Below are 10,223 nucleotides of genomic sequence, written 5' to 3'. Positions count from 1 at the left end.
CTCCACATGATCATGAACCTAATAAAACATAAAAGAATAATAAAATAAAAAAATAAAATTAGATGAATAAAAAATGGGTTGCCTCCCAATAAGCGCTTCTTTAATATCAATAGCTTGACAGTGGGCTCTCATAGAGCCTCACGGGTGATCAGGTCAATGTTGAATAGTCCCAACACCAAACTTAGAGTTTGGTTGTGGCCTCCCAACACCAAACTTAGAGTTTGATTGTGGGGGCTCTGTTTGACTCTGTACTGAGAGAAGCTCTGCATGCTTACTCTCCCTTGTTACAGAAGGATAGCCGTGTGCCTTAAACACAAGGTAGTCCCCATTCAATTGAAGGACTAATTCTCCTCTGTTAACATCTATCACAGCTTCTGCTGTTGCTAGGAAAGGTCTTCCAAGGATGATGCATTCATCCTCCTCCTTCCTAGTGTCTAAGATTATGAAATCAACAGGAATGTAAAGGCCTTTAACATTTACCAACACGTCCTCTACTAATCCATAAGCTTGTCTTACTGACTTGTTTGCCAATTGTAATGAGAATAAGGCAGGCTGTACCTCAATGATCCCCAGCTTCTCCATTACAGAGAGTGGCATAAGATTTATGCCTGACCCTAGGTCACACAGAGCTTTTTCAAAGGTCATGGTGCCTATGGTACAGGGTATTAAGAATTTCCCAAGATCTTGTTTCTGTTGAGGTAAAGTTTGCTGAACCCATGTATCAAGTTCACTAATGAGCAAGGGAGGTTCACCTTCCCAAGTCTCATTACAAAATAACTTGGCATTCAGCTTCATGATGGCTTCTAGATAATGAGCAACTTGCTCTCCAGTTACATCTTCATCCTCTTCAGAGGAAGAATAATCTTCAGAGCTCATGAATGGCAGAAGGAGATTTAATGGAATCTTTATGGTCTCTATATAAGCCTCAGATTCCTTTGGATCCTCAATAGGGAACTCCTTCCTGCTTGAGAGACGTCCCATGAGATCTTCCTCATTGGGATTCGCGTCCTCTCCCTCCTCCTTGCATTCGGCCATATTGATTAGATCAATGGCCTTGCACTCTCTTTTTGGATTTTCTTCAGTATTGCTTGGGAGAGGACTAGGGGGTTTCAATGATTTTCTTACTCAGCTGGCCCGCTTGTGCCTCCAGATTTCTAATGGAGGACCTTGTTTCATTCATGAAACTTAAAGTGGCCTTAGATAGATCAGAGACTAAGTTTGCTAAGTTAGAGGTATTCTGTTCATAATTCTCTGTCTGTTGCTAAGAAAATGATGGATAAGGCTTGATATTACTGAGCCTATTTCTTCCACCATTATTAAAGCCTTGTTGAGGCTTTTGTTGATCCTTCCATGAGAAATTCAGATGATTTCTCTATGATGAATTATAGGTGTTTCCATAAGGTTCACCCATGTAATTTACCTCTGCCATTACAGGATTTTCAGGATCATAAGCTTCTTCTTCAGAAGATGCCTCTTTAGTACTGTTGGATGCATTTTGCCATCCATTCAGACTTTGAGAAATCATGTTAACTTGCTGAGTCAACACTTTGTTCTGAGCCAATATGGCATTCAGAGCATCAATTTCAAGAACTCCCTTCCTCTGAGGCATCCCATTATTCACGAAATTCCTCTCAGAAGTGTACATGAATTGGTTATTTGCAACCATGTCAATGATTCCTGAGCTTAATATCTAATATGGTCCACTCTGAAAACATGTCAGAAGGACACTTTTTGGTCATCTGCTTGTATCTTTCCCAAGCTTCATAAAGGGATTCACCATATTTTTGCTTGAAGGTCTGAACATCCACTCTAAGCTTGCTCAGCTTTTGAGGAGGAAAGAATTTATCCAAGAAGGCCGTGACCAGCTTATCCCAGGAGTCCAAGCTATCTTTAGGTTGTGAGTCTAACCATGTTCTAGCTCTGCCTCTTACAGCAAAAGGGAAAAGCATGAGCCTGTAGACTTCAGGATCTACTCCATTCGTCTTAACAGTCTCACAAATCTGCAAGAACTTAGTTAAAAACTGGTAAGGATCTTCAGATGGAAGTCCATGAAACTTGCAGTTCTGTTGTATTAGAGAAACAAATTGAGGTTTCAGCTCAAAATTGTTTGCTCCAATGGCAGGAATTGAGATGCTTCTTCCATCAAACTTGGACGTGGGTTTAGTAAAATCACCAAGCATCCTCCTTGCATTATTGTTGTTGGGTTCGGCTACCATCTCCTTCTCTTGTTCGAAAATTTCAAAAAGGTTGCCTCTGGATTGTTGTAATTTAGCTTCTCTTAGTTTTCTCTTCAGAGTCCTTTCAGGTTCAGGATCAGCTTCAACAAGAGTGCTTTTTTCCTTGTTCCTGCTCATATGAAAGAGAAGAGAACAAGAAAAGAAGAGGAATCATCTATGTCACAGTAAAGAGGATCCTTATTATTAGTAGAAGAAGAAAAGAATAAAGAAAGGAGAATCCAAACACAAGAGTAAGGATAGAGGCAGTGATTGGAGATGAAGAGAGGTGAAGAGAAGTGTTAGTAAATGAATAAATAAATAGAAGAAGATGAGAGAGAGAATTCAAAAATTAATTTTGAAAAGGAGTTAATGATTTTCGAAAATTAAAGATGAGATAGAATTAAAATTAAAATTTAAAACAATTAGTTAATTAAAAAGAATTTTCTTGAAAAAGAGGGAGGTATTTTTGAAAATTAGAGAGGGAAAAGTTGTTAGGTGGTTTTGAAAAATATAAGAAACAAACAAAAAGTCAAATAGTTAGTTGAAAAAGATTTGAAAATCAAATTTGAAAAGATAAGAAGATAAGAAGTTAGAAAAGATATTTTAAAATCAAATTTTTGAAAAAGATAAAATTTTGAAAAAGATATGATATAAAAGATAAGATAAGATAGATTTAATTTTTAAAATTAAAATTAATTACTTGACTAACAAGAAACTAAAAGATATGATTCTAGAATTTAAAGATTGAATCTTTTTTAACAAGAAAGTAACAAACTTCAAATTTTTGAATCAATCACATTAATTATTAGCATAATTTTCGAAAATAAAGATAAAATTAAGGAAAAGTTTTTTGAAAAATGTTTTTGTATTTTCGAAAATCATAAGATTAAAATGAAAAAGATTTGATTTTTGAAAAAGTTTTGAAAAGATAGGATTTTTAAAATTGAAAATTTGACTTGACTTGTAAGAAACAACTAATTTTAAAAATTTTTGACTAAGTCAACTCAAATTTTCGAAAATTATGAGAAAATTAAGGAAAAGATATTTTTATTTTTGAATTTTTAATTATGAGAGAGAAAAACATAAAAATGACTCACAACATGAAAATTATGAATCAAAACATATGATGCATGCAAGAACACTATGAATGTCAAGATGAACACCAAGAACACTTTGAAGATCATGATGAACATCAAGAGCATATTTTTGAAAAAAATTTTATGCAAAGAAAACATGCAAGACACCAAACTTAGAAATCTTTAATGTATAGACACTATGAATGCAAAAATGCATATGAAAAATAATAAAAGACACACAACAAGAAAATATCAAGATCAAACAAGAAGACTTACCAAGAACAACTTGATGATCATGAAGAACACCATGAATGCATGAATTTTCGAAAAATGCAAGAAATATATATTTTTTTAAAACATGCAATTAACACCAAACTTTAGAAAAACGAAAATAAAGACAAATTTTTTATTTTTATGATTTTATGATTTTTTTTTGTATTTTTATTATTTTTTTCGAAAATATTCTTTAGAAAAATGAAAATAAAGACAAATTTTTGAAAGATTTTTGAAAAGAAAATAAAAAGAAAATTACGTAATCTGAGCAACAAGATGAACCGTCAGTTGTCCATACTCGAACAATCCCCGGCAACAGTGCCAAAAACTTGGTGCACGAAATTGTGATCATCAACAATGGCTCCAAAGACTTGGTGCTCTCAAACGTGAATCACACTTAGTCACAATTCCGCACAACTAACCAGCAAGTGTACTGGGTCGTCCAAGTAATTCCTTACGTGAGTAAGGGTCGATCCCACAAAGATTGTTGGTATGAAGCAAGCTTTGGTCATCTTATAAATCCCAGTCAGGCGGATTCAACTATATTAAGAGATTATTGGATTTTTGAATAATAATAATAAATTTAAACAGAAAATAAAGATAGAGTTACTCATGTAATTCAATGATGGGAATTTCAGATAAGTGTATGGAGGTGATGTGTTCCTTCCGAATCTCTGCTTTCCTACTGCTTTTATCCAATCTTTGTCACTCCTTTCTATGCCAAGCTGTATGTAGAGCATCACTGTTGTCAATGGCTACATCCCATCCTCTTACTGAAAATGGTCCAAATGCTCTGTCACAGCACGGCTAATCATCTGTCAGTTCTCGATCATGTTGGAATAGAATCCCTTGATTCTTTTGCGTTTGTCATCACGCCCAGCAATCGCGAGTTTGAAGCTCGTCACATTCATTCAATCCTGGAATCCTACTCGGAATACCACAGACAAGGTTAGACTTTCCGGATTCCCATGAATGCCGCCATCAATTCTAGCTTATACCACGAAGATTCTGATTAAGGAATCCAAGAGATATGCGCCCGGTCTAAGGTAGAACGGAAGTGGTTGTCAGTCACGCGTTCATAGGTGAGAATGATGATGAGTGTCACGGATCATCACATTCATCATGTTGAATTGCAACAAATATCTTAGAATAGGAATAAGTCGAATTGAATAGAAAATAGTAGTAAATTGCATTGAAACTTGAGGTACAGCAGAGCTCCACACCCTTAATCTATGGTGTGCAGAAACTCCACCGTTGAAAATACATAAGTGATGAAGGTTTAGGCATGGCCGAGAGACCAGCCCCCAAAACGTGATCACAGGATCAAAAAAACAATCCAGCATGAAAATATAATAGTAAAAAGTCCTATTTATACTAGACTAGCTACTAGGGTTTACAGAAGTAAGTAATTGATGCAGAAATCCACTTCCAGGGTCCACTTGGTGTGTGCTTGGGCTGAGCTTGATCTATCCACGAGTTGAGGCTTCTCTTGGAGTTGAACGCCAAGTTGTAACGTGTTTTGGGCATTCAACTCTAGTTCGTGACGTGTTTCCGGCGTTTGACTCCAGAATGCAGCATAGAACTGGCATTGAGCGCCAGTTTATGTCGTCTAATTACGAATATAGTATGGACTATTATATATTGCTGGAAAGCTCTGGATATCTACTTTCCAACGCCGTTGAGAGCGCGCCATTTGGAATTCTGTAGCTCCAGAAAATTCATTTTGAGTGTAGGGAGGTCAGATTCCAACAGCATCAGCAGTCCTTTGTCAGCCTCCTATCAGAGTTTTGCTCAGGTCCCTCAATTTCAGCCAGAAAATACCTGAAATCACAGAAAAACACACAAACTCATAGTAAAGTCCAGAAATATGAATTTAGCATAAAAACTAATGAAAACATCCCTAAAAGTAACTAGATCATACTAAAAACTACCTAAAAACAATGCCAAAAAGCGTATAAATTATCGGCTCATCACATGCAAGGAAAAACAAATCGCTAGACAAGCTAGACAATTACTCACAAATATAATTCCTGGCCACATCCCGATCACCCATGAGAAGATGAGGGTTGACAAGGTTTTTCCCGAAAACGGCCAACAAGACGTCGGTAACCTTCTTGTTTTCGAGAGACAACCTTTTGTATGTTATCTTGGTAAAAGCATTGGCCCCTGCCCCGAAACTCCAATACGTCGGTATGCGACGTACCCCCTCTAGAGTCAACCAAAGATTTTCCAGCCTTGGGCCGCCCGAAAGGACATATAACCTTTTCTAGCCTTCCCCTCCTTCGAGGGTTTTGTCAGATTAAAAAGGAAAAGAAATACTTCAATGGAGATCGGCAGCTCCAAGTACTCGCATACCATCTCGAAATAGCAGATGGAAGCCCAGCTGTTCGGATGCAGTTGGGACGGCGCTACGTCACAACGATTAAGTAGCGCCATCTGGAAATGGGAGAAGGGAAGGCGAACTCCCAGGAGAGTAAACATGGCCTTATACAACCACATCCAATCAGGAATCCCGGGAGAGTGCAGATTTATTTCGTATATACGCTCGTTATCGGCAGGAACGAAGGCTGCGTAATTAGCTTCCTCGTCGGTTCCTCCGCAAAGGTAGTCAGCCTGTCGGAACTCCTCACGTTCCTCTAGGGACATTTGGTTTGGGGCCTCCTTTACGTCTGACATCACCCAGGCGTATCGGTCATATGGAGCCGGCCTCACGACCCTTACAACACGACCCTGATCCATACCTACAGTGGGGCACCACTCAAAATCAGTCTATAAGGCCGGGAGGTCAGACACACTACTAGAAAACTACGACACTACTAGGAAACTACAGATTGCCTATCCATCAGTCATAATCCTCTAAACAAGAAGGCCGAAAAAGCAAAATCCTAAAATAGTAACCCCCCTACAGTACCTACCTAATGCTAAAACACAAGAGGATACGCAATCCACATCAAGCAGTTCATACCAAACTCGCATGCAAAGCCAAAAATAAACACCAATACTGAGGAAAAATATAGGGAGCTTACCAGGATAAGGAAGATAATGGAAAGGGATTGAAGAACTTATAAGAATTTGGATGAAGCAGGGGTCTGCGATGGAGGTTTTTGCAAGGGAGAGGAGAAAACAATGAAAATGCAATGGAACTGCGGCAAAACCAAATGGAAATTGTAAAGAAAACCAACCTTGAGAAGCGCAAAAGGCAATGGTATAATGGTATTTTCTCGCAGGGTTTTGAACTGCCATTAAAGGCATTAAATGCTCGACGCGAAAAATGAGGCCACGAAGGACGCACCCAACAACGAACAGGTTTATGCACGCTTAGGAGGCGCGTCCTCATCACGAGGGACTGGCAAGACGACGGCTAGGCATAAGGAGAAAGGGAACGCGCCACCTATGGCGCTTACATCCGCATCTGGCGCGTTGGGGGCACTGTTATGGCCCAGCCCAGCTGAGCAGAGTTACCGTGCGACCTGCAACTAACCGGCCTACACGGCCAGGTCAGCGCTTACGAATCGCCCGGTCCCCGGCCCGAACACGTGTCCTTGCTGCCAGCTGCTTGACAGCTGTGGGAAGTGAAGCTTCCTGGAAAGAGGCCTTCTCTTGCGGGGCCCGCCCCACTGACACGGTATATACGGGGAGGGTCCTACCCCTCCCCCAAGGTACGTCATCACAACTTTTCTCCCTTACCACCTGTACACCACATTGACTTGGGCATCAGAGTGTCTTTACAGGTGACACCTCCTCTCCACACCAAGAACTCAGGAAGTCGGTTGCTCTAGCTCCATCTCCGCAACACTGAACCAGACAGAAACCCCACCTTACCATCCGAGGGATCTCCCCAAACCGTTCGGTACCCGAGCTACCGAACAGTATATATAATATTTTTTTATAAAATTTATATTTTGCTTCATTATCAATTTTTTTAAAATCTATCACTATAATTTAACACCTAAGATACAGAGAATGATACGCCAATAGCTACCACATTCTCCAACATGCGTATATGTAGGGGTGGCAATGGGTAGGGTAGGGTATGGTTTGGAGTCAACCCTAACCCTACCCGTGGGTTGAGATTTTTATATAAACTCAACCCTACCCTATCCGTGGGTTGAGAATATCTCAATTCTAACCCTACCCGCTCTTAACCCGTGGGTACCCGATCCTACCCGCGGGTTACAAAAAAAGATACAATATTTATAGATAACTTGATGATAATTTAAAATAGAACTGACTTTTATGTAAAAAAAAGTTTATTAAATTATCAATTAATGATCTTCTTTTAATAACTAAGAATCTTTTGCATTTAGTGAGAAGTTTTGGTTCAACATCCACTTAGAATATATTTTTATATAAGTATATAACATATACATATATAGGGTGCGGGTTGGTCGGGTAGGGTTGAGGTTCAACGCGCACCCTACCCGACCCGCAGAAAAACCCTACCCGCTGCGGATCGGGTTGACAACCCTACCTGACCGGGTAAGATCGGGTTGGATACCTGCGAGTAGGGTACATATTGCCACCCCTACGTATATGTTGCATAACCAATTGTGAAGCAGTAACTTGACTAACTTCTCATCTTATTCTTAAGTTCATCCTATGTTGATTTGACACTTTTGTGTTAATTACTTGTTAGTAACAACCAACGCAAATATATCTTTCATTATTTTCTTCCCTTCAATATATACGCATTCATTCCTCGTAACCTGTAGAATTCAAGAAACCATAAATCAAAATACATCTATCATGGACACATTAACAATAGATATTCTACATCTGTATATCACAAATAAAGAACTACTTATGCTTTCTCCTCATATCATAAAATGCATCAAAAGCAAGGAATGTTTCAATAGGGCTAACTCTTGAGTTCGTTTCTCTATTCCAACTTGCTTCCCGGAAATGGTTAATTATTAAGGTACGGAAACCATTAGTGGGGAGATTAAGGAATATGTTAGTGGTAAAACCATGGGTATTATATTCTCCACAACCAAAACCATCTTTGGCCTTAAGTGGTCGACATTACCACTCCAACTCCACACTACATCAACGCAAAAGAGAAACAAATGACTATTCCCTTCAATATATATGCAACTAATTAATTAAATTAAAGTCATAATAATGTCACGGTGGATCGATAATGCCACTTGTCTGGTGAAATCATTGTTCCAAACAAGTTTGAGAATTCTTTTTTTCTTTTCTAAAAGAAATTATTTACTAATTAGCTCAAAATATAAAATATCATAAATAATAAACCTTTTTAATAGAATATATAAAGCTTTTAATTTTAACATATTAAATGCAATAATATATTTAAAAAAGAAAAAAAAATTTGTCAATCGATTAAAAAAAATTTTAAACTTTTTAATCATATATATAAATTTTGATATTATATTATAAAATTATTTATTTATAAAATTTAAACTATAAAAATATATAAATAATTAAATCGATTAGCTAAATCTAATAATACTATGTAGTTTATGATCATCTCATTATTATTATAATTGTTGATGTTGTTGAACTTGATCAAGTTGTTGTAGAAAATAGAAATAAGCATCATTCATGATTGCAAAACACAGAAAAGTTCGTTGCAGCCTAGATAGTTGTTATCCTAACTAGCTATTGGCCTCTTGCTACTTTATTCCCTATTACAATAGGTGCTTAATATTTATGCTGCTTTAGGAGATATTTTATTTTATTTTTTAAATAATTACATTATAAAAATAAAATTATCGGTGTTAAACACATTTTTAAACCATATACAAAGATTTTCAAGTGAGAGAGAGATTGAATTAATAAAAATCATTTTTGGTGTTTAATCATTCTAATTATATATAGTACACTAAATTTAAAAGATTATTTTAATTTTTATTCTGTCCTATAGTAACAGAATAGAACTAATTAAATAGAAGTTGCAAAAATAAGGAATATAAATGTTAAGTCTAAATTGATTTTGGGTTTATAAATGATGACAAATATTTCTTTAGGTTAAAAGTCTAATGCTATTTAATGGGTGTTTTAATTGTTGCAGGCCCAATTATCAAGTTTCATGTTGCACCAGCTCAAACCAGTATAAGCTACTTAGTGCTAAATTGCTCCTTAGTGTTCCAGGTGTAATAAACAAGTCCAATGCTTCCTAAAGCACCGTTCAACAAATTGAATAGCTATATATTTGCTAAATGTTAAAAGAGGACAGCTGGATCATGCAAGCACAGGTGTGGTTCTGTAAAAGCTAGAAAGGAGACAAGGATATTTTCACTCTGCCTATTTCAATGGCAGCAACTATTCTTACTAGAAAGAAAGAATGAGAATCTTCGTGCAGTCAATCGACTATAACATCTGGAAGATCATCCTCAACGGACCAGACGTTTCCACAAAACAAAATGCTGATGGAGAAGTTGTGGCAAAAGAAGACAACGAGTGGACGGAAGAAGAAAAGAAAAAAGTTGAACTCAATGACAAGGCTATCAACCTGATGCACTGTGCAATCAGTTTTGAAGAATTCAAAAAAGTGCCAAGGTGCAAGACGGCTAAAGAAATATAGGACAAGCTCAGACTCACTCATGAAGACACTAAGCAAGTGAGGGAGACCAGAATTGACATGCTGATGAAGGAGTATGAAATGTTCAGCATGAAGGAGGATGAGAGTATCGAT

This window comes from Arachis stenosperma, chromosome 1 (genome assembly GCF_014773155.1).
Source record: "Arachis stenosperma cultivar V10309 chromosome 1, arast.V10309.gnm1.PFL2, whole genome shotgun sequence".
Lineage (NCBI taxonomy): Eukaryota > Viridiplantae > Streptophyta > Magnoliopsida > Fabales > Fabaceae > Arachis > Arachis stenosperma.
This window is presented reverse-complemented; position numbering follows the sequence as displayed.